This window comes from Chrysemys picta, unplaced genomic scaffold (assembly GCF_011386835.1).
Source record: "Chrysemys picta bellii isolate R12L10 unplaced genomic scaffold, ASM1138683v2 scaf64, whole genome shotgun sequence".
Lineage (NCBI taxonomy): Eukaryota > Metazoa > Chordata > Testudines > Emydidae > Chrysemys > Chrysemys picta.
The window spans coordinates 11,626-36,637 of record NW_027052771.1 but is presented as its reverse complement, the minus strand read 5'-3'; the positions used below and the strand labels follow the sequence as shown (position 1 = coordinate 36,637).

The following is a 25,012-nucleotide window of genomic DNA, read 5'->3' as shown; positions in this document are numbered from 1 at the left end:
GGGTACACCCCTGTAACCCTAGAGGGGCAGGAAACGTGGTCCTTTCAGGTGGAAACGATGGTTGTTTTAATATGAGTGTCGAGTGTTTAGATGCAAGCTGGATGGCTAGAAACAGAGAGTTTGGAAGATCAATATATAGCTGAAGATCATTGCTTTTTTTGTGTTTTTTTCCCCTCTCATAGGAGCCTTTCCAAGCGTCACAGAAGTACGGGCCAGAGTTAACACGGCATTGTGTTGTTTGTTGCATAATAAAGCTGCTGCTGATTTCCAAGTGTGTGCGGCCAACTTTCCTCACTGTGCACTAGGCCGCGTGTAGCCATGTGACTGAGATGTCGGCCTTCTCTTTTCTGGGCACTGCACCTTTAATAGTAGAGGAATCTTGCTGGCTGCAAGCATCCTGGCTAGGGTTGCCAGGTGTCCGGTTTTCGACCGGAACACCCGCTCGAAAAGGGACCCTGGCGGCTCCGGTCAGCACTGCTGACTGGGCTGTCAAAAGTCCGGTTGGCGTGGGGCTGGCAGGCTCCCTACCTGGCTCCGCGCGTCTCCCCGCAAGCAGCGACATATCCCTCGGCTCCTAGATGGAGGGACGGCCGCAGCCCCATGCACAGCCCCCACCCCGAGGGCTGGCTCCGCATCTCCCATTGCCTGGGTGGAGACAGCGTGCAGAGCTGCCTGACTGCGCCTCCGCCTAGGAGCCAAGGGACATGTCGCCCTTTCCCTGGAACCGGCTGAGGTAAACACCACCCGGAGCCCGCACTCCAAAACCCCTCCTGCACCCCAACCCCCTGACCCAGCTCTGAGCCCCCTCCTGCACCCAAGCTTGGGGATTGGTCCTGCTTTGAGCAGGGGGTTGGACTAGATGACCTCCTGAGGTCTCTTCCAACCCTGATATTCTATGACTCTATGATTCCCTCCCAGAGTCTGCACCCCCCCAACACCCTACCCCAGCCCTGAGCCTCCCCTGCACCCCAAGCCCCTCATCCCCAGCCCCACCCCAGAGCCCGCACCCCAGGCCGGAGCCCTCACCTCCCCCCACCGCATTCCAACTGCCTGCCCCAGCACTGAACCCCTTCCCCCACCCGTCATCCCCAGCCCCACCCCAGAGCCCACACCCCCAGCTGGAGCCCTAACCTCCTCCCGCACCCCAACTCTCTGCCCCAGCCTGGATCCACCTCCCACACCCGGAACCCCTCATTTCTGGCCCCAGTCCAGAACCTGCACCCCCACCCCAAAGCCCATGTCCCCTCCCACACCCCAACCCTCTGCCTCAGCCCAGACCCCTCCCACACTCCGAACCTCTCATCCCTGGCCCCACCCCAGAGCCCACACCCCCAGCCGAAGCCCTCACCCCCTCCCACTCCCCAACCACCTGCCCCAGCCCGGTGAAAATGAAGGAGTGGAGTGAGGGTGGGGGAGAGCGAGCGACAGAGGGCGGGGGGAATGGAGTGAGCGGGGGTGGGGCCTCGGAGACGGGGCGGGGCAGGGCCTCGGTGATGGGGTGGCAATGGAACGTGCCTTGGAGAAGGGTTAGGGCAGGGGTGTTCGGTTTTGTGTGATTAGAAAGTCAGCAGCCCTAACGCTGACTTTCGGGGGCAGGGGGCAAAGCCGGGGGGCCTGCTGTAGTCTGATCAATGGTTGGAGTTCCAAGTGGTGCCTGTTGGCTCACAGTGGAGCAAGTTCAGCCTTTCCTTTCGAAAACTCAGCCGGGCATTTTGAAGGAGAATCTCAGCTTTCTTCTTCCTTTCTTTCAAGTGAGTCGCTCTAGATTTTATGGCTGTGGGTAAATATTTGAAAATGTGAACTCCAAAGGCTCAAAAACCAGAGAGCAAATCATTTATTGATTTATTAACCTCATGATTTGGGGGGACATGACATGATTTTTTAACATGGGGTGTTGGCCCTACTGCCTCTGCGTCTAACCCTTGGCAGGGGGAAAGGTACGTCCTCCTCGTGGGTTGCCAATTTAGGTTGGACGTATTCCTGAAGGTTTCATAACATGACATAATCCTTAATTAAAGATTAATCTTGAATTCATGGAGACATCAAGCCAATCCTGGAGGCTTGGCAACCCTACCTGCAGCACAAGCCACCTTCTCTCAAGAAGAAACACCTACAAGCGACGTCCCCCAGCTCTGCCCATTCTGTTTTCTTGCTCCATTTTATCATTCTGTCTTCATCACAAATCACCCTTTCCCCTGCCCTGTGGGTCATTCTATCTGTTCCTCTTCCTTGCGAGTCTCTCTCCCTCCATCTTTGTTCCTCGTTCTCTGGTCCCACCTGTTTCCTCCCTCCCTTGTTCTCTATCTCATCTTCTGCTTTGCCCACCCTTGATTCATCTCCTACCTAGAAATTTAGCCAGGAGAGTGGGGGTAACCCCCCAATTCTGGCAAAAAGTGGTGTGGGATCTTCAGCAACGACCCCTGATTGGGATCTCAGTTTTACGGCTCCTCCGGCAGGTGGTCCAGCAGCAGAGCGCCCCCTAGCCCCACTGGCTCAGTATTGACACAAAGGACCTCCAGCTCCTGCATTCCAAGCAGTGCAGGCTGGAAGATTCATAGTTGGCCAGGGGGAAATCAGACCAAATCTGAGTGACATTTGATGAAGAGGTAAACAATCATGAGTTAAAAGGTCTTGCAAAAACAAATCCTCAGGTGCCCGCAGATACTCCTACACATTGGCATTCTCTGACATCACGGCCTGCTCCTGTTCCTCCTCCTGGTCATGTGTAGATAAAAGCCTGAAACACTTGGAGAGCTTTAATTTTCTCTGCCCCATGCAGAGGTAACAGGATAAATGATCCACACCTCTGCTTACTTCTCTGTGGGGAAAACACACCTATTCTGTATTGCTCGAGCCACAGGGTGACTCATGGGAATGCAAACATTCTCACTGACCTCCCGAGAGCCACATCAAACACGGAGCCGTGGCAGGAAACAAACCTACCAGACTGTAGGTCACGGCAAGTTCGGCTCTGGACTGTATTTCACCTGCAAACTGTTAACAATACAGGCAGCTCCAGAGGGAGTGCCACCAAAACACCCCCGGTTCAGCTTTGTGTTGACAAGAGCAGCTAAGGACACGGACAGTAACAGACCCAGAGCTAGGTTCTTGACACCACTGGTTCCCTAGGGCATAGGTTTCTGGCCCTATGCCCAGTGCAATTCAAATCTGTTGTTGTTATTATTTATTTGGATTTCAGTAGGACCTAACGGCCCCAGTCCATTGTGCCAGGTGCTGTATATGTGTTTGTTATTTATATTACCATACGATTTAGGCACCCCAGTCATGGACTAGGCCCCATTGTGCCAGGTGCTGCACAAACACAACACAAAAGACAATCCCTGCCATGAAGAGCTGACAATCTATCAATGGGATCAATCTTCACACTGCACAGTCTCTTCACAAGCGCACAGTCAACCTGTGGAACTCCTTGCCAGAGGATGTTGTGAAGGCCAAAACTATAACAGGGTTCAAAAAAGAACTAGATAAATTCATGGAGGATTAGGGTTGCCACCCGGCCAGTTCGCATTCCGGCTTGTGTGTCCAGGTGCCATTTGACAAGACCTGATATCTGGGTTTTTTGGATCTGGAGTGGAAAAGGTGGATCAGAGGGTGTGGTCTGGGAGAGGGGTTTATCTCACGGTGACACTAACACTTTTGACTGACTGGCCAGGAAGTACCACCCCCTCATATCTGAGGACTTCCTGAAACAATCAGAAACACAGATGGACTGGGGCTGCAATTGCTCTCCAACAGTCCCACCTCTGGGACCCACTTCTGGGATTCACAGCATGGCAGTCAGCACGTCCCAGAGCACATGTGGTGTCCAGAGCCAGGGGGCTGGAATTCCACTCTTGCCCATCATAAATGCCAGCTGCCACGCTGCCGCTGGAGGGATTAGAAGCATTAGATCCCAGGCTGTGATTAGGTCACTGACGTTCCTTGGTACAGACTAACACCTTTCACCTGGGATTCGGGGCAGGACTGCTAAGGGCGCAGCCGCAGAATGCGCCTGGTCCAGTGAAGCTGCATGCAGAAAAGAGCATCTGAGTGGCAAGGAATGGCTTAACTGGGCAGGGTAAGGACGCGACAGGTGAAGCCTCTGGTATGGCACTCGAGGTGTATATGTTCTGTATGCGGCTCCTCCAATACATTACGGAAAGAAGAACCCCACGGACTAGACAGTGCCATATAGGCACAACCCTGCGCAGGGCAAATCCACTGCCCATAGGAGTATGAGGCCCAAAGCTTGCAGAGCTCCCCAGCCTGGGCACACGGCTGTGCCCCACAGGAGGGTGCAGGGTGCCCTCCCCTCTGCTGCTCACCAGCTTTGTCTCTCCACTCCAGTCCTTTCACCACGGTGGCCAGTGTCCACAAGGCTACTAGCCGGGAGCAGACCCTGCACCCTCCAGCAGGCCTGTTTCAGGACGGCATCAATGTGCATTAGGTACCTTTAATTCCCACCAGCGGGGTCTACACGGGCTGGCTAGAGTGCGACGTGCGAGTGCTGCACAACTCATACCCCCATAGAGCGGACTGTGGCGCCGTGTAGAGTCTCACGGGGTGGGGGTGGGGATAGGAGTCAGGGGACGGGAAACAGGGGGGGTTGGATAGGTGTGGGGTCCCAGGGGGCCTGTCAGGGGGCGGGAGTGTGGATAGGGGGCGGGGCAGTCAGGGGACTGGAAGCAGGGGGGTTGGATAGGGGGCAGGGGTCCCGGGAGGGGGCGGTCAGGGGACAAGGAGCAGGGGGGGTTGGATGGGTGGAGAGTTCTGAGGGGGGCAGTCAGGGGGTGGGAAGTGGGAGGGGGTGGATAGGGGGCGGGGGCCAGGCTGTTTGGGGAGGCACAGCCTTCCCTACCCAGCCCTCCTTATCATTTTGTAACCCCGATGTGGCCCTCGGGCCAAAAGGTTTGCCCACCCCTGGTGTAGCAGAACATCGTGGTGTGGTTATTAGTCATCACATGGCAACGCCCTCTCTCCTTCCCTCGCATCACTGGTACCCCATGTCCCAGCACTCAGGGGTCACAAGAGCCGAGGGACGACCGACAGAGGGGGCTCAGCGCCTGCATTCGATCAGTGACCGGACAAAGGAAGGAACTGCCGAGCCCAGGCAGAGGTGGGACGCAGACAGTAGAGAAAGGGGAGGATGTCATGCAGCCAGGGCTCCTGAGGACTTGTTCCCTCTGCTTCCCCTGCCCCAGAGCTCAGCACCATCTGCACCATGCGTCCAACGTGCATCCACCAGCATCAATGGGAATCTGTCCTTCTCCCAGGCTGGCTAACATTTCAGCTCATCCCTTACACGCAGACCAGAGACAATAAACACAGCTTGGGCTAACCATGCCCTGGCCTTGCAACAGCTGGTCAGCTCCCACTTAAAGGCTGGCTAAAGACATACTCTTTCCAAATAATCCATTTCACTGGATCCCATAAGTATTTAATGATGGTATTTTATTACAGATCACCTGGCGGGGCTGGCCCAAGGAGGCACTACAGGAATTCACAGGGCCTCATAATGCATTAACCAATGAGACGAATTACAGCATATTAAAGTCCATTTACAAATACAGCAGCAATGTCTATTATTAACGTAACAAGCCCCTAATAAGCAGCGACAGGTCAGTCCTGTTAGAAACAGGGGCAGGCAAACCCTGGATCTGGATTTTGCATTTGGCCAGGAGGTTCCAGCTGCAAACAGCAGCCCCATTGCTGGAGCAGGAGATTAGGCCTCAGTTTGCCCCTGACTCTGGTCCCATTGCCAAGGAAGGGAACCGAGCTGGCCCATAAGTTGTAAGCATGTGCAGGGCCCCCAAGCCGCTCTTATGCTTAAGGTCCTCTCTGATCAATGCACTCACAGGGAGACAGACCCATCCACAGCAAGTGTCACTAATTATACTAGTGAATGCCCCTGCCCCGCCTGTTTGCTGAGGTGACACATCACATCTCTTTTACAAAGCGAGACCCAGGCACAAAGAGGCACTTGCCGCAGGTCAGAGACAGGGCATGGCACCCAGGAGCACTATGGTAGCAACAGACCTTCTCCACATTGCCGTCACGGAGCTTAAACCAGGGTCAACGTCCTTTGTTTGTCTCGACCCAGCTGCCTTTAGAAGCACGTGTCCCACCCTGCCAAGGAACTGCCCCGCAGCAGTGCCGGTCAGATGGGCTCAGCTGAGCCCCCTTGGCGGTCTAAGGCACTCAAGAGATGAAGGAGCGAAGCAGGAGGGGAGCAGTAGGGGGTTGCCAGGGGAGATGATCCACTCCAGGAAGTTTCACACCATCTGCATAATGAAGAAGCTGGAGAAGCCCTGGCCCAGGGGTTCCTATTCTAGTTTGGTAGCAATATTATTGCTTCCTGCGGGCTGCTGGTTTGCACCGACCCTGCAGGGAGGGAGCATTTGCCACAGTACCAGCTAACCCCTAATCTCTTTTGAAAAGCTCCATGTAAAAGGTCACTTCTCCCTGGCCAGCCTTCAGAGATGGGCAGAAGAGACCTTGGTTTAACATCTCATCGGAAGCATGCCATCTCTAAGGGCTTGACTACATGGGGAAACTTACTGGCATAATCATACCTCTACAGTTATACCCGTGAGCCATTTTTAAAAGACTCGCGCTGGTGAAAGGGGTCATACGGCCCCTTCTGTAGATGGACGTTTGCTGCCCACAATAGAGGTAGCAGTAGAGCAACAATCCTTACACCATCCACCTGTAACCCCAGAACCAACTCGGCCCCGGACCTGCCGTGGCTGGGAGAGGGGCAGCCCAAACCCAGTCCCGGCTCAGACCTGCCGCGGCCGCGGGGGACACCTATCCCACGGCCCCAGCCCCGGAGCTGCGGCGGGGAGAGGCACCTCTCCCCACAGCCCAGGTGCTGCAGTGGGGAGAGAGAGCTGGGGGGAGTTCTCTCTCCACGCCGTAGCCCCGGAGCACCCTTCTGCACCCAAAACCCCTCATCCCCGGTCCCACCCCAGAGTCCACACCCCCAGATGGAGCCTCCATCTCCTGCACCCAACCCTCTGCCCCAGCCCTGAGCCCCTCATCCCTGGCCCCACCTCAGAGCCCGCACCCCCAACCCACAGCCCTCACGCCCCAGCATCCCAACCCTCTGCCCCAGCCCGTAGCCCTCTCCTACACTCCAAACCCCTCGGCCCCACCCCACCAGATGAATTTTGTTATGTGCACCTATATGAAGATGATGTGTCACACATCACCTCCATATTGGTGCACGTAACAAAATTCATTCCGCACATGGGTGGGAAAAATTAGAGGTAACACTGGCTCTGTGTATAGAACCAATTTGGAGTTTGTGCCTGGCTCATAACAGACTGAGGTTGGTACTCGAGCTCTTAAGACACTGCAGGACAGCTTGACACAGAGGCCACAGGCTCAAGCCCTGCTGCTGCTCACACGCTCGGGGTATCACGTGATAAGTGGTGGCCCTTACAGGAAGCTCAGCTGGGCAGAGCTCTCAGCTCAGGATGAGCGTCCCCAGAGGGGGAAGTCTCTTAGCTCAAAGCCAGAGGCAATGTCAGAATTCTCTGTGGTCCAGCCGCTAGAGGGAGAGAGCCACACTCAGTGGTTTGAGCATTACCCCCCTAAACCCAGGGTTGTGAGTTCAATCCTTGAGGGGGGCCACTTAGGGATTGGGGGCAAAAATCAGTATTTGGTCCTGCTAGTGAAGGCAGGGGGCTGGACTCAATGACCTTTCGAGGTCCCTTCCAGCTCTGTGAGATAGGTATATCTCCATATATTATTATATTACTAAGCAAGCATGGACTGATGACATACTCATGTGCCCCAGCCACACCCTAGAGGAACCACCAATCTCCCCACTGGGGGAAAGAGGACCAAGTTAGCCCCTGACTTCTTGGGGTGGTTGTTGTGGCCTAGACCAAGGCCAAGTTTATTTCATAGCTGGCTGAGTAAGGCATCAGATGGTAACAACCATCAGCCAACTCCCAACACAGGCTGGGTTTGAACTGCTGCCCTAGAGCTGGGAGAAGCTGCAATTCACGACCAATCCCACAAGCTAACGAGTTCCCAGCTACACCTCTCTGAAAGGACAACAAGGCTGTGTAGTGACAACAGGGCTGGTCCACCTGAGCTTCCTGCCCGGGCCAGACACTGGCTTCTGCAGCTCTCCCAACAAAGGAAAGGATAATTGTCCCTATTATTCAGGGTCCTGCCTGGGGGCGGAGTTAAATACCTGCCCATGTCTCTCATGAATGCAGCAATTGTTCTGTCAGAGGGTAAACTGATATCTTGGGTTGTCAACGGCTTAGTCACCTGCTAAGGAGCTGTATCTATACACTTGTCAGGCCTATTGTTGCAATCCCCTTTCTAATGCCTCAGTCAAAGTGAGGCCTGGTCTACACTACAGGGGTAGGTCACCGTAAGCTGCCTTGCGTCCACCGAGCTGTGGAAGTGTCTTCACTTAAATTCGGCTCCCGTTGATGTAAAGTGCCTCCCTACACCGATTTAGTAATGTCACCTCCCCGAGTGGTGTAGAGTCATGGTCAATGTCATTAGGTCGACACAGTGTCAGCGTAGAGCTGCCTAGGAAGGAGTACTGCGGAAAGGGATCTGGGCATCATAGTGGATCACAAGCTGAGTCAACAGTGTAGCACTGTTGCAAAAAAAGAAAACATCATTCTGGGATGTATTAGCATAAGTGTTGTAAGCAAGACACGAGAAGTAATTATTCCGCTCTGATTAGGCCTCAACTGGAGTATTGTGTCCAGTTCTGAGCACCACATTTCAGGGAGGATGTGGACAAATTGGAAAGAGTCCAGAGAAGAGGAACAAAAATTATGAAAGGTCTAGAAAACATGACCTATGACGGAAGATTGGAAAAATTGGGTTTGTTTAATCTGGAAAAGAGAAGACTGAAGCAATGGGCTTAAATTGCAGAAACGGCAGTTTAGGTTGGATATTAGGAAAAACTTCTTAACTGTCAGGGTGGTTAAGCAAATTGCCTAGTGAGGCTGTGGAATCTCCATCATTGGAGATTTTTAAGAGCAGGTTAGACAAACACCTGTCAGGAATGGTCTAGATAATTAGTCCTGCCACGAGTGCAGGGGATGGACTAGATGACCTCTCAAGGTCCCTTCCAGTTCTGTGATTCTTCAGGTCTTGGAAAAGTTTACGGGGAGAAATCATTAGCTGGTTGCAGGGTACAGGATAAAAACCCAATCGGATGTCCTGCTCTTCTTTGCATGGAACCATTTCAACTAAATGTTTGCTCGCTTCATCTTGAAAGCCCTTATTTCAGTGGATCTTGAATCTCCTACTTCATATGAACAGCCATAGTGGGCCAGACCAATGGTCTATCTAGCCCAGTGTCTTGCCTCTGACAGTGGCCAGTGCCAGGAATGAACAGAACAGGGCAATTATTGAGTGATCCATTCCCTGTTGTCCAGTCTCAGCTTCTGGCAGTTGGACGTTTAGGGACATCCAGAACATGGGGCTGCATCCCTGATCATCTTGGCTAATAGCCATTGATGGGCCTATCCTCCAGGAACTTCTTTAATTCTTTTTTTAACCCAATTATACTTTTGGCCTTTACAATGTCCCCTGGAGGGAAGGAAAGGGGCTTTCAGAGGATGGATCTACGAGAGAGTTGTGGGTCCCACTTGACATAAGTAATAAAACATGGGGGAAGCCTTATTTCTTGGGAGACAGGATTAGGGAGGTAAATGAATCAGCAGGCTGGAAACAGAACATCTGGACTAGCTAAGATAAGGGGGACACCCAGGAAACCATTTATAATGGGCAAGATAATGGATAAGCTAAGCCTGGAACATAAGATGGGGTACAGAGTAAGTTGTGCATGGACAGTGCACACTGTACAGAGATTGGTTTCTGGAAAGTGACCGTGCCAATCCCAAAATGTGTGATTCAACATACAGTAAATGCCATATAACGTGTAATTATATATAAAGGAAGAGATTTGCTATGTAACTTTGGATGTGTGGTACTCCCTATACACACCCCCTACGCTTGAGTCTGAACAACTCAGCCTAGCTGGGCCGTATGCCAAATAAAGGAACCAGAGTGACAAGACTGGAGTCAAACTGAGTTCTTGGGGAATCAAGGGGAAGAGGTCTCAGGGAAAACCCAACAAAGTGGTGCCATGACACAGATCCGCTCGTCTGGAGCAGGTAATGTATACACCCCTTAGAGTAAGGGTCGCGACCCAGGGTTAAAGGAAATGGCATTGGAAGGGTTTAAGGATTTAAACAAAGTTCGCACCACACTGGAAAAGGAGGTTAAATCTAAGGGACTCCCCAGAAGTATTACAGGGAAACTAGGATTGGGTGAAAAAAGGAACTCCAGAGAGTGGTACCGGAGAGGAAAAAAAGAATGCGTGGCAGAGCACAGGAGAGGTCTTCTGAAAGCCACAGAAATGTTCAAAAATTCTGGAAAGGGCAGGAGGAAAACAATGTCTATTATCTATTTACATAAATCCAAAGTAAAAAGCAGCTGCCCTTCCAGGACTATATTTAGAGAATACAGTTTTGCGGCAAAGTGTACGAAGTTAAAAAACGAGTGCAAAAAACAAACAATAAGCTTAGCGCCCCGAAAAAAAATGTCACTTTCAAAAATAAATCGTTAAAAAAAACCCTTAAAAGTTAAAAAAGGCTTTTGGACAAATAAACCCTGCTGAGTTGAGAGGGAATTAAACAGTTGGGGGTTGTGAAAATGTTGAAAAGGATGTTAAGGTGTTAAAGAAGAGAATGCTCGGTTTAATAATGAAACCCAGTTATGGCAGTAAAACTCTGTGCAGTCACATCCGGCGACACCCTTAGTAATAAAACCAATTATGCAACAGGGAGGTCAAGTGGTGACAACTACTACCACTATATGCTCTTTCCCCCGAAACACCTTTACAACCATTTTGAAGGAAATGGGCCCTTCCCGATGAATGTGTCTGGCAATAATTAATTGCGCCAGATGCTGCAGGCAGAGTGGCAATCTCATTTGAGTTTCTGGACTATAATAATTCAGTCAAAATCTCTAAAAAGAAAATAGGGATTTCAATATGGTTTCACTGCTTCCAGATATACTAGTGAAAATGTAACACAATCTGACATCAAAATATAATTAAGAGCAGCGCAAAGGGCATTAATCAGCTCAAACCACAGACTGTAAAAAGGGGAGAAAACACCTAGTCAGTGAAAAAAATACCGCCCATCCCAAAAAAATAAATGTAAGCGTAACAGTCAGGTTACTAATGCATCACTCCTTCCACTCTGCCAACAACGCCAGCCTGAAAAGTTTCTGCTACCACTGGCTGGAATTATTATTATTCTTTTTTTTTTTTTTGGCTGATTTTCAACCACATTACAGAGCTGGGCAAATTTTGGCGAAAATGAAAATGTTGATGAAAAATATTCAGCCCGATTCCAGCTGCTACTTTCTGCTCCTTCAAAACCTTCCTTAAGACCCACCCGCACTGCAATGCCTGTAAGAAGCATATGCGGGTTAATGGTAGATCCAGGAGGAGAACCCAGACTGTGAGTCAAGCAATCTGGGTTCTCCTCCGCTGCCACTAACCTGATATGGGACCTTAGGCAAGTAACTCCACCTATCCGTGCCTCTAGGACCACCTCTCGCTAAGTGTTTGTACACAGCCTGGCGCTAGGAGGCTGGTTGGATACTACGGCTATGTCAGGTGGTAACTGGGTTGTCAGCGTATGGAATGTAAGGTGAGGCTAGATGTAATTGTGCAGCTCTAAAATGCTGGACTCGAGCCACAGGAGCGGGGGGTTGTTATGAGAAACTGAATAACGATTGCTACAAAAAATGGGGTGGCTTTCCTGCAAACTCTGATTCTGCAGTGGGAAGAAATACCTGCATACCCTGTCCTGTTGCCAGCTCAGTGGCTGCCAGGAAGTCCCACCCTCTTTCAGACAGAGAACTGTAACCCCAGAGCCCTTATCATAATATATTTAAAACCTCCCATAAAATTCCAGGGCTGATCCTTCTAGCCTGGACTATGCTGGCAGAAATCAAGCATGGAATTCCACAGTGCCCCAGCTCCACGGGCAGGAGCAAGGAAGGAAGCCATAGTGGAGACAGGGCTCAGGCATTTTTCTCCCTGTATGATGTCTGCGGGTGTTAGACAGCAGAGTGGTTAGGAACAGCTGAGCCCTGCCCAGGGAAGCGCTTTCACCATTATTACCATCTATGGATCTACACCACCAGGGAACCGTGGGGTTTATTTTTGCCAACCCAGAGGCAGCCTCTGTTAAACTCTGCCTCAGTGATGACCCCACATCGGTCCTAGAGCTTCACTTCCGCAGGAGTTTGACAGAAACACCGGAAAGATCCACATCCTCCCCCATTCTCCCAGTGGAAATTCAATTTAGCATCTGTCCTCGTATGGTGATTTCCACTCCCCAAACCCTCGATTTAGGAGAGGTGGGTGGACTCGCCCTCCCGCTCCCGGGAGACGCTGTGTGTTGCCAATCCCCCTTGACGAACACATTTTACTGGAGGTCCTCACCACACAGGCAAGTGGTTCCCATCCCAGCTCACATGGCCGCTTTCTCCCCTCGCTTCCTTTCCTGCTGGTGTCTAGCCATAGTTCCTTTCCACCACCCTCCTCTAGCAGAGGGGACCAGCAGGGCACCAGCAGGTGGCTCTCTCCCAGATTGCTGCTGAGGGCTAGACCTTGCAAGGACTTGCGACATTTGGATTTTTAACACTCCCAAACATCACAGGGGTTTGAAGGCTGGGATTTTGGTTAAACCACTCGCTAATGCATGTGATGTCAGGCTTTACATGTACGTGAGCATTTAATCATTGAAATACACAGTTCATTTCAAGGGGTAGCGACCCACATAGGGGTAGGTACCTGCACAATCACCTTCAGTAACCCACAAGTCAGTCTTTGTCCCCTGCAGCAAAAGGACAGGGGCTGGGGCACAGGGATGTGGGTTGGGAGGGATTTGGGGACAGGGGTGAGGGGGACAGGTGAGGGACCCTGGGTCAAGGAGTAGGTAGTAGGTGATGTCTGAAGACAGGTGGTAAGGGCTCTTTGGGGGAATGTGCAGGGGGTTTGGAGGTCCCCTGGGACAGGGGATAGGAGCTCCATGGGGAAAGTGTGGGGGGAGAGTCAGGGCCTCCTGGGACAGTGGGGGGGGGATCGGGGATCCCCTGGGGAAGGAGGGAGAGTCAAATATCCCCTGGGACACCAGATGGGGGCTCCCTGGGGAAGGTGAATGGAGGCTCGGGGTGGGGGGGGGTCCCGTAGGACTTGGTATGGGGGCTCCCTGGGAAAGATGAATGGCGGTTTGGGGTTCCCTGGGTGGGTCAGGGGTCCCCGGGGCAGTGGATTGAGGATCCCTGGGGGTGGGATCAGGGGTCCCCAGGGAACGGGAAGGGGGAGCCCTGGGGGAGATCGGGGGTCCCCGGGGCAGGGCATGGGGGCTCCCTAGGGGGGGAATTCGGGGGGTCTCCAGGGAGGGGCTTCAGAGCTCCCTGGGGAAGACCCGGGGATCCTGTGGCACCTCTCGAGCCCCCGGGCCGTGGCAGGGGCAGTGAGCCCTGGCTCCCCGCAGCGCCGTCCCGCTCCCCGCCCGCACTCACCCGCCGCTCGCTCCCTGCCGGCTGTGGCTGCAGCACGTGGGGGCCGTGCTCGGAGCCGCTGCCCCTGTCCCAGCCCCGCCCCGCCCAGGCTGGGAGGGGAGCACAGCGCAGCGTCCCCCGGCTGCGGCCATCAGCACCGCCAGTCCCGGGGCAGGGCCACCTGCTGCTGCTGCCCCACACTGCCGCCGGGGGGAGCCTCTGCCCCAGCTCGGGGCCCGGGGCCCCTCTCCCCTGATCGAGAGGATAAATACGTATGGCAACATTGTATGTAAAGTTATAAAGATTCTACTGTATGACTTTACTGAGACATGCTCCAAGTTTAGAAAAGCAGGCACAAACCAGTTCCTCAGAAACAAAAGGCAAACTGATGCCTCAGCCAAGTATCAGCATAATCAAATGGACTATCGCCTGGGTAAGTGTCCATTTTGTGGCAGGAAGAAGGGTGTGAGCAAGAAATTTACATCTTGGCAATAGGAACAGCTGGAGATTCCCATGCAAACAGGCTGGCTGCCACCAGAACCCCAACTGGAGATGATTCTCAGAGGAGGAAGAGGCATAAAAATGAGGAACAGAGGCCCCAAATCACCCCTCTCCTCCCTTTCTCTCTACCCATGACACCCATGACTAATGGACAAGAAAAGGAATGGAACATTGGATTGGGGGAGGGGTCCAACACTGCAAAAGAACATGTGGTGAGAGACTTTTGTTTTGAATTCACTTTGCTTGTTAAGTTAGGTATTTGTTCGTGTTTTATCTTTTATTTATTTGTAACCAATTCTGATTTTTTATGTCTCATTACTTGTAATCACTTAAAATATTTCTTTCTGTAGTTATTAACATTATTTTATCTAAACATGTGTGTGTTTGAAGTGTGTGGGAAGCTCCATTTGAGATACCAAGGTATGTGCATATTGTTTTCTATTAATGAAATGATGGACTTTCTATGAGCTTGTATTGTTCAGGAAGATACTGGGCAGTACAAGCAGCACATTTCTGAGGACAAATTTAGGACTGGGAATTTTCTGGTGTCACTCTGAAATATAATTCAGGAGTGGCTGGTTAAAAGCACTCCTATAACTCAGCTAGAATAATTTACATGCTAGAGACTGGGTGTGAGAAGGCCAGAAGTGGTTGTTCTCACAGCAAAGCAGTATAAATGGCACCCCAGGTTGTAGAGTTGAGGGGACATCGCTGTCCATCAGTCCAGATTGTACCCTGGGGAATGTCACAGCAATGAATATCATAGGATGAATGAAGGTAGGAGTTGACATTTGTGATGAATGAGAAATGATAGATAGGGTGAGGATAGGCCTTGAAAGTGAAGACAAGTAGCTTATGTTTGATAGGCAAGGAGGAGCTTGTTGAGGGGGACGGGGCACTTCCTTAAGAGTCTTCTACAGACAATCCCAAAGAAAACTATAGCGGCCTTAACCTGCATGCACTAGATTCACACTAAAAATACATATGCTGTTAGATCTTTCCTTCCAGCTGTGTCAGGTTGAGTTAAACAGTCTGAATAACAATCACTCCCCCACTTCGTTAACCAGGTTTCATTTGTATGGCAGCCGATACCTATCTAGGCACTTAGGCGGCCCGTATCACCGTAGTACCCAAGTGTAGAGCCCTGCAAGTCTGCCGATATCTGCATCCCATGTTTGCGGATTGTGGATTGGATGAGAATACAAATTTTGTATCCATGCAGGGCTGAGCACTTCACAGTCATCAATAGATTTTATCCTCACAACACCCCTGTGAGGTAGGAAAGTATTATCCTCATTGCACAGATGGGGAACTGAGAATGGAGAGGCTAAGGGGGGATATTTGCAAAGGCCTGAATCAGTTATGTACCCAACTCCCAGTGACTTTCAATGAGCATTCGGTGCCTAACTGTCCTCTGTGCCTTTGGAAATCTCTCCCAAGTAAGCACAAAGAAAATATGTGGCTGACCCAAACACACATCTCCTGAGTCGCAGTCCTGTGCCGAGTCCCCTAGACAACACTTCCTCCCGTTTTTTGATTTCAGGATTTTGATAATCTTGTCACTTTCCCAGTTGTCCAAGTCTTCCGGGCCGGGAGAGACCTAAGGTCCCCATCCTGCAAGGGTTCACTACATGGACAGAGCAGTGTGATTGTATGGAGACCCAGTAGAGTCATGGGAGTTCTGCACTGCGGTCCACCTGAGCAGAGGTTATTGCAAGATGAGGCCCCAGGCATTGTAAATGCCAGAAGGGAATTCACTAAAAGAAATAGTTTAATGAGGTTATTAATAAATAACTACTTGGTTCAATTCCATTACACGCTCCTGGTATCCTTCTTCTTGGGGAAGAAGACAACCTGGGGAACTATAGACCAGTCAGCCTAATTTCCATACCTGGAAAGATACTCGAACCATCAATATTAAATGGCCAATTTGTAAGCACCTAAATGATCAGGGGGTGGGACAGAGGGATAGCTCAGTGGTTTGAGCATTGGCCTGCTAAACCCAGGGTTGTGAGTTCAATCCTTGAGGAGGCCACTTAGAAATCTGGGGCAAAATCAGTACTTGGTCCTGCTAGTGAAGGCAGGGGGCTGGACTCAATGACCTTTCAAGGTCCCTTCCAGTTCTAGGAGATGGGATATCTCCATTAATTTAATTTTAATTTTTTTTAATCATAGGCTTCTAAGGAATAGCCAGCATGGATTTTTCAAGAACAAACCATGCCAACCAACCTAATTTCCTTCTTTGACAGGGTTACAAGCCTAGCAGATAGGAAGGAAGCAGTAGATGTGATATACGGTTATTTTAGTAAGGCTTCTGAGACAGTCCCATGTGACATTCTCATAAGCAAACTAGGGAAATGTGGTGTAGATGAAATAATATAACATGGGTGCACAGCTGACTGAAAGACTGAACTCAGAGAGTAGTTCTTAAGGGTTCACTGTGAAACCAGAGCATATCTAGTGGGATCCCACAGGGGTCACTCCTGGGTCCAGTATTAGTCAATATTTTCATTACTGACTTGGATAATGGAGTGGAAAGCATGCTTATAAAATCTGAGAATGACACCAAGCTGAGAGGGACAGAAGCACTTTGGAGGACAGGATTAGAATTCAAAATGACCCTGACAAATTAAAGAATTAGTCTGACCAGTCAGACCAATCAGCTTAATTTTGTTACCGGGAAAGATAATGGAGCAAATAATCAAAAAATCAATTTGTAAGCACCTAGAAGATAGGTGATATGTAACAGTCAACATGGATTAGTCAAAGAACAAATCATGTTAAACCAACTTAATATCCTTCTTTGACAGGATAACAAGCCTTGTAATATAACTCGACTTTAGCCTAAGGCTTTTGATACCATCTCACATGACCTGCTCATAAACAAACTAGGGAACTATCGCTTAGATGAACCTACTATAAGGTGGGTGCATAACTGGTTGGAAAAGCATACTCAAAGAGCCATTATCAACGCTTCACAGTCAAGCTGGAAGGGGATATTAAGTGGGGTCCCACAGGAATCTGTCCAGGGTCCAGGTCTGCTCAATATCTTCATAAATGATTTGTATAATGGCATGGAGAATACACTTATAAATCTGCAGATGATACCAAGCTGGGAGGGGTTGCAAGCACTTTAGAAGACAGGATTAGAATTCAAAATGATCTTGACAAACTGGTAAAATGGTCTGAAATAAATGCAATGAAATTCAGTAAGGACAAATGCAAAGTACTATACTTAGGAAGGAATAATCAGTTGCACAAATACATAGTGGGAAATAACCGCCTAGGCAGGAGTACTGCAGAAATGGATCTGGCTGTTAGCATGAATCACAAACTAGACATGAGTCACACAGCCCTTCCTGTTTTAATTTCAAACTTACTTCTCCGGGGAAGCTCAGCTCAGACGCAGCATCTAGTTTGTCAATGAAATTCCTGGGCTTTATCCCCATTTATGCTATGACCCCTTCACACTGCTCTGGCAGTATATTGGGGACTTTAAGTGGGAGTAAATTACACCTGCACCCACTTCAAAGCATTGTACCACCACCAAAATGGTGTAAAGGGGGTTTAGTGTAAAGGAAAATTAAACCTCTTTTGTTTTTTTTGTCCTGTTTTGTATGTCATTTGGTCATTACGACAAAGAGATCGAGGTGGCCAAGATCAGTGTCAGAATGCAATGTATACTTAAAGACACATTTCAGAGTGGTAGCCGTGTTAGTCTGTATCAGCAAAAACAACGAGGAGTCCTTGTGGCACCTTAGAGATTAAATTTATTTGGGCCTAAGCTTTTGTGGTCTAAAACCCACTTCATCAAATGCATGGAGTGGAAAATACATTAGGCAAGTATATATACACAGTACATGAAAAGATGGGAGTTGCCTTACCAAGTGGGGGGTCAGTGCTAACGAGACAATTCAATTAAAGTGATATGCCACATTTTTATGGCTGACTTAGAACAACGCTTCCTCAGCTCTCGTCCCCTAACGCCCCTACTCTACTTGCACTACATTGATGACATCTTCATCATCTGGACCCATGGAAAAGAAGCCCTTGAGGAATTCCACCAAGATTTCAACAATTTCCACCACACCATCAACCTCAGCCTGGACCAGTCCACACAAGAGATCCCCTTCCTGGACACTACAGTGCAAATAAGCGATGGTCACATAAACACCACCCAATACCGGAAACCTACTGATCGCTATACTTACCTACATGCCTCCAGCTTTCATCCAGACCACATTACACGATCCGTTGTCTACAGCCAAGCTCTAAGATACAACCGCATTTGCGCCAATCCCTCAGACAGAGACAAACACCTACAGAAACTCTATCAAGCATTCTTAAAACTACAATACCTACCTGCTGAAGTGAAGAAACAGATTGACAGAGCCAGAAGGGTACCCAGAAGTCACCTACTACAGGACAGGCCCAACAAAGAAAGTAACAGAACGTCACTAGCCGTCACCTTCAGCCCCCAACTAAAACCTCTCCAGCGCATCAACAAGGATCTGCAACCTATCCTGAAGGATGATCCCTCACTCTCACAGACCTTGGGAGACAGTCCAGTCCTCGCTTACAGACAGCCCCCCAACCTGAAGAAAATACTCACCAGCAACTACACACCACACAACAAAAAACACGAACCCAGGAACCTATCCCTGCAACAAACCCTGTTGCCAACTTTGTCCGCATATCTATTCAAGGGACACCATCATAGGACCTAACCACATCAGCCACACCATCAGAGGCTCGTTCACCTGCACATCTACCAATGTGATATATGCCATCATGTGCCAGCAATGCCCCGCTGCCATGTACATTGGCCAAACTGCAGAGTCTCTACACAAAAGAATAAATGGACACAAATCAGATGTCGAGAATTATAACATTCAAAAACCAGTAGGAGAGCACTTCAATCTCCCTGGACACTCAATAACAGACTTAAAAGTGGCAATTCTTCAACAAAAAAACTTCAAACACAGACTCCAATGAAAAACTGCAGAACTGGAATTAATTTGCAAACTGGACACTATCAAATTAGGCCTGAATAAAGACTGGGAGTGGATGGGTCACTACAAAAACTAATTTCCCCCTACTGTTACTCACACCTTCTTGTCAACTGTTTGAAAAGGGCCACCCTGATTACATTGGCCTCGTTACCACTATAAAAGTGATTTTTCCTCCCTTGGTATCCTACTGTTGAGAATAGCCCACTTCCACTTTAATTGAATTGTCTTGTTAGCACTGACCCCCCACTTGGTAAGGCAGCTCCCATCTTTTCATGTACTGTGTATATATACCTGCCTACTGTATTTTCCACTCCATGCATCTGATGAAGTGGGTTTAAGCCCATGAAAGCTTATGCCCAAATAAATTTGTTAGTCTCTAAGGTGCCACAAGTACTCCTCGTTGTTTTTTTTAAAGACCCATGTATACTTAAAGACACAGCAGCTCATTTTTACAAAAGCAAGAAATATGTTTCAAATGCGAGGAGTACAGTTTGTTACCCGTATTTAATTGCTAATAGGAAGATGGAACAAGCAAGCTGGATTTCTGGTAACACCATGAAAGCACCAAAGAAATATTCACATTTGCACAGGTAAGTGAGGCACTCGGAGCTCTTTATCCGATAGATTCCTCATGGGAAGTTAGGGTGCACTGAAACACTTCTTCAAAAGCGTCCAGAAAAGGCTCAGTGATTTCATCAACTGTGACATGTCTCTGGAGTTCTTCGCTCAGGGAGGTGACACCCATCCCTTCGAGTCCACAAGGAACAATGTGATTAAACCACGTAAGATCTGTGCAGCAGTTCAGCGCCAGCCCATGAGAGGTTATATGCCTTCCACAATGGACACCTGAAAAGCAAAACATACATGTCACCTCGTTCAGTGCTATGTACCACACACCACCCCTCCCCCAAAGTCATCTTAAATGTCAGATCCCAAGGCCAGAAAGGACCATCGTGATCATCTAGCCTGACCTGTAAAACACAAGCTACAGAACTTCCCCCAAATAACCCCTAGAGCAGATCTTTCAGAAAAACATCCAATCCTGATTTAAAAATTACCAGCCCTTGGCAAGTTGTTCCAATGGTTAAATATCCCCTTCACACTAAGACTCCTATCCACCTTACCACATAAGTTGCCCAGCTGATGAGGCACCAATGCTGTAGTGCTTATCAGCAGTGAGGGCGCTGAGACCATAGCTTATCACGTTCACCAATACGGTCTCAATGTTTCCTTGTACTCCCCCACCATCTGTTATCTCATCTTACACTTCAACTGTAAGTTCTTTGGGGGCAGAGACCTGCCTGTCTGCACTGTATTTGTGACTGGGGTTCCCAGGCTCTAATATAATACAAATCTAGCCCAGGGCACTGGGTTCATTGTTATTGCAGAGACATGCAGGCATGGTGTGCAGTCCCTCATGAGGAAGTGAAATTCTTGTAAATATCTGCTTGTTAACCAGGCAAATCCTGCCTATTAGCAGGATTGGCTCTGGTAGCGAATGAGGACAAAGGACAGCATGATGTGCATGTTCGCAGTCATACATAGTAGATCCCTGATTTTCCTGCTTTGCACTGCACAACAGGAGAGCTGGGATTCTACACTACTGTACTGTGACCATTGTTTTTAGAGAATCATAGAGCTTTTCAGTAGCAGAAAATTTCCAGGAATTATTAAGGCCCACGTCCTGAAAGATTTACACATGTGCACAATTTTAGTCAGAGGAGTAATCCAATGAGATTACACACATGAGTAATGGTACACACGTGCAGAAATCTTTCCAGGACTGAGGCATAAAAATGTAGTTCCTAGTGATTTACAAGTAACCCCTAAGATTATTAGAATTGAGATTAGCGTGCGGGGGGGATCTCTATTATTTCAGTATGTGGACTGCCTTTAGCCACACTCCATGTATAATCAGGTCACACTCTACCTGCTATTTTCCATGGATCTTTCACACAGCAGCACATGAAAGGAGAAGCAGTTTAATAAAGGCTACGCTACGGCCTTGTCTCTGCTAGAAAAGGATCTGCCAGTGTAACTATACCAGCAAACCATCTTAGTGGAGGTGCCGTTTGTACCAGGAAGAGTGCATTTGCTTGTATAACTTATATCAGTTCCCTAAATGAAATAAACGATATCAGCAAAAGCATGGTTTTGCTTGTATAACTGCATCTACACTTGTGCTTTTGCCAACACCATCAGGTCAGTTATGGGGTGTGATTTTTTCCACGCTTGATAACATAGCTACACTGGCAAAAATTTTAAGGGTAGACCAGGTCTACGCTAGGAGCTATACTGTCAAAAACCTCTAGTGTGGACATATTTATATTGGTATAGAAGTGCTTATTGGATTTCCCTGACCAGGATGAACGATACCAGTATAAACACCGTTATAACTGTGTCTATACTACCGCTTTACTGGCATATCTACGTTAGTAAAAATCACACCCCAAACCAACACAACAATGCCAGTAAGACTCATTAGAGCAGACCAGGCGAAGCAGAAAAGCATGGCCTTGATCCTGCACTGAAAACCCCATGGGTGGATCCCTACATCCGTGCTGAGCCCCACTGGAGTCTGTGCGGTTCATTGCAGCATCAGGGCTTGTGATCATAAAACCACAAACACTGGTGGGGCACTTGGGCGGGTGCAAAACCTGAAACTACTCTTAACTCACTCAAGGACGCTCAGCCCCATCTCCTGCCAACTTCCCAGGAGCTCCCCAAGTCTCCACTTGTCCCCTAATCCTCTACCTCTCTGCTGCCCCCCATGACCTCCTGCCTTCTCCTCAGGGACCCCCTGAACCCCTGCATCCCCCGACTGCTACCCCCATTTCCCCTGCACCCCTCTTCCTGTCTCCTCCCCAGGGACCCTGAGCCCCCAACATACCCCAACCCCCACCTCTCTCCTGCCCCCCATTTTGCCCCCACCCTCTTCCTGTCTCCTCCCCAGGGACCCTGAGCCTCCCACATACCCGAACCCCCACCTCTCTCCTGCCCCCCATTTTACCCCCACTCCTCTTCCTGTCTCCTCCCCAGGGACCCTGAGCCCCCCACATACCCCAACCCCCACCTCTCTCCTGCCCCCCATTTTACCCCCACTCCTCTTCCTGCCTCCTCCCCAGGGACCCGGAGCCAACTACATCACCCAACCCCCACCTCTCTCCTGCCCCCCATTTCCCCTGCACCCCTCTTCTTGCCTCCTCCCCAGGGACCCCGAGCCCCCCCCATTTCCCCCTCACTCCCTTCCTGCCCCGGGACCCCCCGCACTTCTCCCAGCCCCCCGCCTCCCCCCGGAACCCGGCCCGGCGCAGAGCTCGCGGCCCCGCAGCCACACGCCGGTGGAGGGCGGCGGCACGGCGCACGGGGCGGGCAGGCCCAGGCGCGCAGCGAGAGGCCGAGGCGCCGCGGGTCCAGCACCGGGTAAGCCAGCAGCTGGCCCGGGCCGTGGAAGGTGAGCAGCGCCCAGCGCCCGCAGCCGCCGCTCCTCGCCCGCCGGGTCGGGGCTGCCCTGCAGCCCGCGCGTGTACACGGGCCCCGCCGGCTCGGAGAGCAGCAGCCAGCCCGCCGCGCCTGGCCCCACGCAGCGCTCCTGCGCCGCCAGCAACTCCGCGTAGGGCAGCCGGCCGGGCCCGCATCGCCCCGCCGCTGCCGGCCAGAATGCCTGCCTGGCTGCCTGGGGGAGCGCGGGGCGGGGGGCGACTCGAGGCGGGGCTGGGAGTGGGGTAGGGCAGGGTGGGGTAGGGCTCAGAGGCGGGGGAAGGCAGGGTGGGGTAGGGGTCAGAGATGGCACTGGGGTGGAGGCTGGGGGAAGGCAGGGTGAGGTAGGGGTCAGAGGTGGGGTAGGGGAGGCAGTGTGGGGTAGGGCTCAGAGGCGGGGGAAGGCAGGGTGGGGTAGGGGTCAGAGGTGGGGTAGTGGAAGGCAGGGTGGGGTAGGGGTCAGAGGTGGGGGAATTAGGGTGGGGTAGGGGTCAGAGATGGCACTGGGGTGGAGGCGGGGGAAAGGCAGGGTGAGGTAGGGGTCAGAGGTGGGGTAGGGGAGGCAGCGTGGGGTAGGGCTCAGAGGCGGGGGAAGGTAGGGTGGGGTAGGGGTCAGAGATGGCCCTGGGGTGGAGGCGGGGGGAAGGCAGGGTGAGGTAGGGATCAGAGGTGGGGTAGGGGAAGGTAGGGTGGGGTAGAGGTCAGAGATGGCACTGGGGTGGAGGCGGGGGGAAGGCAGGGTGAGGTAGGGGTCAGAGGTGGGGTAAGGGAGGCAGGCTGGGGTAGGGCTCAGAGGCGGGGGAAGGTAGGGTGAGGTAGGGGTCAGAGATGGGGTAGGGGAAGGTAGGGTGGGGTAGGGGTCAGAGATGGCACTGGGGTGGAGGCGGGGGAAGGCAGGGTGGGATGGGGTCAGAGGTGGGGTAGTGGAAGGCAGGGTGGGGTAGGGTCAGGTGGATCTGGGGGTGGAGTCAGAAGCAGGGGAAGGTAGGTTGGGGTAGTGTTCAGAGATGGCGCTGAGGTGGAGTCAGGGGTGGGGTAGGGGGCAGGGGGTGGAGCTGAGGTTAGGCTGGGATGGGCTGTGAGTTGGGTCAGGTGGGTGAGGGGTTGGGGTGGGGTGTGGGATGCGGTAGGGGACAGAGGAAGGGTAGGGTGAGAGTAGAGGTTAGGTGAAGCTGGGGATAGGGTGGGATGGGGAATCAACGTTGGGGTTGTGTGATGAAGTGGGGGAATTGTCTTGTTTTTTTCTTGTTTTTCCAATGGTTTGCATGCAGAGGGGGCGGGACTCAGTTTCCCTGGGTGTTACTGGTTTAACGAGGTGATGGGAGAGGGAGTTTGTTGTTACAGAGGACCAGCTAGGGAACTTGGGACACCAGCCAATGGCCTGGAGAATGGATACCCCAGCGACTGGCGACCTGGTGACCCAGAGGTCCAGCTCAGGAGTCGCAGCCAGTTCTGGCCAGTGGGAGGACAATGAGCTGTAAAGAGAGGACCCCCGGTGACCTAACAAGCCGGTTCCAGCCAGAGGGGGCCAGAGGACGGAAGAGAGGAGAGGAGGCCCAGGCGACCCTGTTTACCTGGAGAGAAGACAATGGACAGAGGCAGGGCTTGAGGGTGGTGATATCAGATGCCCATCTGGGAAGCAGGAGGGCTCTGGGCTGGAGAGGGAGAGCAGGCAGAGCCCACCTGGATGCAGGGGAGACTTGGATGTGCTGTGCTGAGGGAAGCCAGGCTCGAGGGCCCTAAGAGTTTCCTGTGCTATGTTCAGACGCTCAATAAACCTTCTTGTTTTACACTGGCTGAGTGTCACTCCAGTCTAGAGAACAGGGTTACATTATTCCCTTTGGGGAGTGGAGGCCCTGGGGGTCCAGAGCGAGTGGACTCCCTGAGGGGGCCACGGCGAGAAACAGGTGTGCTAAGGCTCCGAGGGGTGCGGCTCCAGGAGGTGGAGGGGCTTAACCCCCAAGAGAGAGTGGACCCCCGACAAGGGCTGGCACACTGAAGGGGGTTCCTCCCAGGGACCGCACAGGGCCAAGAGTGGGCACGATCTGTGAGTCCGTGACAGGTTGATTTCACATAGAATAGGGATCTGATGCATAAGGAGGGCAGGGGTGGGAGTCTGGGGGTGGAGCAGGAGGTGGGGGGAGCAGGAGGTGGGGTGGGGTGAAGTTAGGTAAAATGTAGTTGGTTATTCTGTGCTCTTAGCCCCATGCCTATATGCCAAGTGTGTGACCCATCAACAGATGAAGCTTTGCTTTCCCCACCATTGCATCACCTCTCTTATTATTTAATTTAAGTGGAATTGATGCTTTCCAGTGGTTTACATGTAATGTCCTTTTAACTGACTCTGGTGAGTTAGAGTCATAGAGATTAAGGCCAGAAGAGACCATCAGATCATCTAGTGTGACCCCCCTGTATATCACAGGCCACCAACACCACCCAGCATGCGT

At 51.2% G+C, this 25,012-nt stretch overlaps 1 long non-coding RNA gene across 1 annotated transcript; it reads left to right on the top strand.

The window, feature by feature from the left end:
• The first annotated feature begins 22,344 nt into the window (after positions 1-22,344).
• LOC135977888 (uncharacterized) lies at positions 22,345-24,360 on the top strand. Its single transcript, XR_010595327.1, has 2 exons — positions 22,345-22,539; positions 23,910-24,360. It is a non-coding gene; the product is annotated as an uncharacterized LOC135977888 (long non-coding RNA).
• The last annotated feature ends 652 nt before the right edge of the window (positions 24,361-25,012 follow it).